This window comes from Pagrus major, chromosome 13, assembly GCF_040436345.1.
Source record: "Pagrus major chromosome 13, Pma_NU_1.0".
Classification (NCBI taxonomy): domain Eukaryota; kingdom Metazoa; phylum Chordata; class Actinopteri; order Spariformes; family Sparidae; genus Pagrus; species Pagrus major.
In genome coordinates, this window is record NC_133227.1 from 1,563,603 (window position 1) to 1,570,037 (window position 6,435).

The window sequence follows — 6,435 nt, forward strand, 5'->3', positions numbered from 1 at the left end:
CTGGAGACTCACTGTACTGAACACCATGCGGCCTAAACCTACGCTGTGATAATCTTTATAGTCTACTTTCGGCTTTAATTCCTGTGTGTGTCTGTGAGGCCCCATCATTCTGATCGGTTCCTGTTCTCCTTTTAAGGACAAAATTAATGAATTTTCATTGTACTCATTATTATGACACAGTTCACAGGTGTGAAACAAACAGTTTGCTCTACTGCAGGTTTTGCTCAGGTGTTTGGGAAAGTGTTAAATCATCTGGAAAAACATTAGTATGTGCGCCGCTCTCTTCTCTCTGCCTCATGCCTGTGAGTGGTAAAGCTGTTATCTTTATTCTGCTGGTGGGGAAGCAGCGGGCCGAGGGAGGGCGTCATGATCTCCCCCGTAGGCTCATGCAGCTCTCACTAACAGGAACGGAGCGGCACTACTCTTCTTCTTTCCTTTCAATGTCTTTTTTATCTGCGCAAGTTCTTAGTTCGACTCATTACACTTTCATGTCCTCGAAATTCTGAAGCGGCTAACGTGATTGTAAAGCTGAGCGTATATTCCTTAAATGTTAATACGTACCTAATCATGCACATATATTAACATGTGCCTCTCCGCTCCTTCATCCATTCTGCAACGTTTGTTTACTCAGCCTGATATGAGTAGCTAATGCTGTCAAAAATTTCTCATAGGATTCTCGGTGAGACTGTTCTGCCTCAGTTCTTCTCAAAGGGGTTCATAACTTATTCACACTTTACTGTCGTCCTCTGGAGTCATATATGCTGAGCAGATATATTATGCAATCTCACATACTGATATGAGTGGTGCACCTGGGACTTGGCTGTGATTCTTACAAAGGGATGAGCTACGTATCAATGCAAAGGTGTAGGAGTTTATTATTGTGCCAGTCTCGCCTGGTTGTCTACAATATCACACCTTTACTCAATTAAACATTACAGATTGTCTGATGGTCCATAAGACATCAGTTTGGGCCATCAGATTGAGCTACTAAATTAAGTTACTTTCTTAATTTTTCCTTAGTCACCATGAGCTAGTTTCCTTTGTCTGCTCTGCGCTCTGTTGTTCACAGCTGTCAGATCGGCTGCAACCTCAGATCTGGGATCTGGAAATTGAAGCTATTAACAAGGGGGGCATTATTGAAAAAACTGTCAAATCACAAAAAAGAACAAGTCTGTTTCTTTGATCATGCGAGCAACAGCTTCCTCATTTGACAAGCTTCAAAGAATTATATACACTTCGTACATTTTGTACCATTTGGCTGTTCCAAGTGAGGCAGACTGAGGCGGCTCATTTTTGAAAGACAGTCGCTGCAAACACACACAACAGCACTCAGCGCGCACTGTATGTTGGCAGAGCGAGACGCTCACAGCCTTTCATCCGACTCCATTAGCGTGTTAGAAAGACAAATTAATTGGGACTAGCCAAGTGGAGTGATTTCACATAAACACAGTTAATTAACCACAATTTCAATTAACCTCCTAATCAACAGACACACAGTTTAACAGGTTTTTAGGTGAATCCTGTCACTAACTGCCCTTTGACAGCTGTCTGCCTCCAGGGGCAGAGAAGAAATGTACACAGATGTCAGGATACTTGAAGTCTCTACAGTATTTTTGTTTTGTTTTTTTCTTCAGTTTTTTGGTTTCTGTAATGGGGGGGTGGGGTGGGGGGCTGTCCTTAGTATAAGCCCGATGGCTTCTTGACCTCTCCTGACACATCTGTTATTTAATCATCTGATTTTGACTGATCTAATGTGTGTGCAAATAAAGTAAATAAATAGTAGATGTTTGCTTTGCTCTGTCAAAGGGTTTATGGCATTAAATTAAGTTGTGCAAAACCAGATCAGCACAGCTGACAAGACCAGTGGTGAAAGAAGTACTCAAACCCTTTACTTAAGCAAAAGTACCAATACATCTTATCATAGTACAATTGCAAGAAAAGTTTCTGCATTCAAAATCCTACTTATTATATAATCTGGGATTTGGTGACATAAATAATGCGAAAAACAAAATTCTGATGCACAAACTGTCTGACTGCATGATTTGAACAGATATTTAAAGCAGCTACATCAACTTTCATTATGTGTTGATTCTGGCGGCCCCTGTGGACAAAAGCACTATTAGCACCATTGCCTTGTGTCGTAAACATCTTGATCCGGCTAGCCAACTAACTGTACGACTATGGTGAAACAAGTACCCTTTGTTTTAGTGCCGTTCATACACCTAGGTTATTCTACATGTAGCCTACAGCTAACAGATTTGGTTGCTTGATGATAGTGATTTTGTTGAGAAGAAAAAGTTATCAACATTCGTTAGTAATGATATTATTTCATTGTAATCTGACCCGCTGGAGGTTTAAGAATAAGTATATAGAAATCGTCAATCATCTTGCTGATAGTCTTGACTGCTTATGTGGGACATATAAAGGGCTTCAGTATTAGATTGAGAATGTTTCACTCGTTAAAAGTTCCTTGGAGTACATTTAAATGAAATCACCTCGCAAGATCAGAAAGGCAACGTGTTTTTAGTGGACAACTCAAAGACATCTGAAATGAGATAATGGGCCCCGACCAGACACCTTTTTTTGTAAGGAGCCTCAACCTAAAAAGGTTGGGAACCACTAGTTAAATCTTTAACATCGCTATATATTTTATGAGTGCATTATAAATGTTTTTATGTAAAATCATAGCATGAAAACTAATGAGTAACGACAGCTGCCATATTAATGTAGCAGAGTAAAAATTATTACGTTTAATGTTAAAATTGTATTTTAAATGTAAGATTTTGTAAGTTTCCAACACAGACATTTTTACTGTCACTGTAACAAGCCAATCGGATGGTGTAATGTCTCCTAATGCTTCTCTGTAGTAAGTAGAGTGATATTTTATTCCTGCTAGTATCACGTCGTCGTGTAACGGTGATATTTCAAAAGGCATCACTGCTGCACTGTGCTTTAGTATTCTCCATCTCTCTCTGTGGCCCGTACTGTCTGCTGAAGCCATGACTGTGAGTGAGTGAAAAGGCCACTTGCCGGCCTGTAGTTTACAGTGTGTGAGAGAAAAAGTGATCAGAGTGATAGTGACTTCCACCATGATAAAACTGGGTCAATGTAACCCCCACCCCCTCCACCACAGGCAAGGCTGAAAAAGGAAAAAAACAGAGATGAGGATACCATCACCAGACTCTGTGCGTGGATATAAGCATGGGGACACTGGAGCGTGGTTTGCTTTCTCCATGGGTCGGTATCTGTGTTGTGTTGGGACCGAAGGCATCCCCAGATTATTTCTGACGTGCTCCTTCCTCCCCTGAAGTCTGTGCTTTTACAGTGTCACGTTATAATCTGTCCCCCTGTATTTTCTCTCTTCCCACTTTGTTTCTGTCAGACAGTGTCATCCTCACTATCTGTTCCTTCCTGTGAATTTATGGTCTTCCTCTCCCTGAGAGATTCTGGATAAATATGACTTGAAGGGCTTAAGGTTAAAATGAAAATCCACCTTAACAAATCCTTTTTTAAAAAAGCTATATGTGATGTATGTGTCAATTAAAGGCTAGGTTGTTATGTGAACGATGTTATTTGAGGCTGGTACATTTAATCTATTGTGGAGTTTGAAAAGTTGCTTTATCTAAATATAGAAAACCTACTTTCTCACTTACCTTTGTGGTATGTAGCCATGTAGATCAATTGTATTTTACTTGTTCAGATTCTAAGATATCTATCTCTGTTATTTCTGCCTTAATACCTTTGCAATGGATTCGGAAACAATGAAGAATATGATGTCGATCGTTTCCATTTGGAATATTTCTTAGAAAATAGGAAACATTATTCACCGAGAGGTCTTTGGGGCTTTAGAGCTTCGTACTGCCGAGAGCACCACAAAAGAATTGTATTCATTTCTATTTTGGGTGACGGCAGAAATTGTGGATCTCTCATATCCTGGAGAAATAAATTATCTGCATGGCTAGATATAACTAGAGCATGAAAAATATGTTGTTATATAGTAATATTAACTGATTAATTTTAGGACAATTAGAGGATAAGTTCACATCGTTTGATAACCACCATCATGCTGATGGAAAGTCAGAACATTTCTGGAGCTTCACAGCCAAAAAGCAGCATGCTCACAAACAACTGAAGTAGATGGGGACCTGTTTTAAAATGTAAAAAAACTACTGAAAAATGGCTCCATACAGGTCATCCAATGTAACCCAAGTCTCGTGAAGCCCTGAGATTCCACAATTGTTATGAAAAAATTTTATTTACATTCTTTTTAAAGCCAAAATCTTCACTGTAGCCGCTAAGCTAAAAGCATTAGCTCAAACCCTGTCTGAAGTGGGTGCACAAGCTTGCCGGTGCATCAAGGGTGTAAATAATGTCTTTTCTAATCAATTTGGGATCTCTAAGGCGTCGCCAAAGTATAACAATTCATCCCTCAAAATTAAAAAATGTCAATCTCATGTTCGCACTAGAGGAGAATTCATCCTCAGGGCATCTTGAACGTCTGTACAAAATGTCACGGCAAACCACCAATTAGTTCCTGAAATACGTCAGTCCGGTGGTGGACGGAGCTACTGACAGGCAACACTGCCATGCCGAGAGCCATGCTGCTCACATGGCTAAAAATATACCTTGTGATCTAACACATAAAAGGTAAACCCTTAAGTTCTGGTGTAAGCTAATTGCAGGTGGGTCTTTTGCGGATCATCAATTTACACCAACTTTTTACAATCACATGAGGAACAAAGACATCAAACACAAGGCTGAGATACAAATAGACTCAACAGGGAAGAATGCAGATTTGTCACGTCTGCACTAAAATATATCACAAGTCTCTCCTTCAAACAGACGTCTGCACCTTGCCGTCTCAGCTTTACTTGGAGCTCAATGCCAACATTAGCATGCTAACACCCTCCCAGCTGACCCACCCCTACAGCAATGCCACCAGCGGGGCAAAAAGTAAATTAAAGTGCTTCATCAACCAAACAACTCCTGTGTGCACTGAACACCTCAGGTTGTTTGTAATTAACAGTGTGTGTATCAGAGGGAGGATTTTTACTTTAACAACAATAATTTTTCATCTTAATGTTTGAGAGCAGCTGTATAATGAATGTACCGAATTCATATAAAACTTTTAAGTCTTTAAGTCCTGAAGTTTTCTGTACCAGCCTGTTATTTATAACATCAATCAGAAAGGCAATTTAATGATACAAATAAAAAGCTCTTCTATATGTGTTTTATTACAAAGTGCATATTTATAAACTACAGTCAGTTAATCTCTTTTTGCTGTGTCATGGTGAGAAACATTCTCTCCAACTGAGTTGTATTGTTGTGTATGTGGTGACCTTCTGTTTATACTGTGGCCTGGAAAAAATGCTCATTTCTAATTGGCCCCAAGGATTCGGTTAATTTAGTTTATCCCGGAGGCTGAATGAACAGGCTAGATGGCTCGGAGCAGGAAGTGTTTCATTTCAGACAATCACACAGCTCTCCAGCATTAAACAGGCTTTAAAGTGAAGAGGCCCGCATAAAAATATACATCAGAGAGGCATTTGCATTTGCATTTGTAGCTTAACTGCAAGCTGTGGCATCATTATATAGCAGCGAACATGCAACTGACAGCCATGTTTCACAGTATATTTAGCCATGACTTGAGTCGGCTTATTAGTTCATGTGACTCAATGTGTCTTGCTAAGAATGAGGACACATCAGAGGGGTGAAAGTCATTGCCGCTCATTTGATGCCGCTTTTTTGACTGAGCTTTTAAGATGCCTCACTGCCATTAGGATTAGTTGGGATTATTTGCTGCTAACAGCAAACAGGTACACTGTCTTGTACCTTTGTTTTTTTTATTTTATGCCCTAATAGTAATGATATTACTTGTAAACAGTTTACATTTAAATGTCAAACTCCTATAAATAAAGATGAGCATTAAATGCCTGGGAAGTGGCCCTGGTATAAGCAGGTCACAGACTGTGATGTGCATGTTTAAATGGATTTGGAAAATGTGATCACTACAGTGTTATCGTTAACAATGAAACATGCACCTCAGTGGGTATTCTCTTTGTATAATTTCTCCTTTCATTTTCAGCATATGTGAAAGGAAATAAAATGCGACATGTTCATGGTCAAAATTGAGATGCAACATTGTTGGTTTTGTATTTGTTCTTTGTATGTTTTGTAAAAGACACCCTGGAGATGACTTGCAAAATGTGCAAAACATAAAAATTGATTGTTTTCTTGTTGTCAACATGTGCTGTCATTCTTGTTGTGGATTTGGGGTTTTACTTTACATTTAGCAAATAACTGACCATCAGTCTTTTTTATATGTATTGAAAATAAAAACAGAATAAAGCAATTATGTGTAAGCGCGACATTGCATAAATATTTAATAGCTGCAGTGTTCTGCGAGTGCTGTTTTAGTCTAAACTACTGGAATGT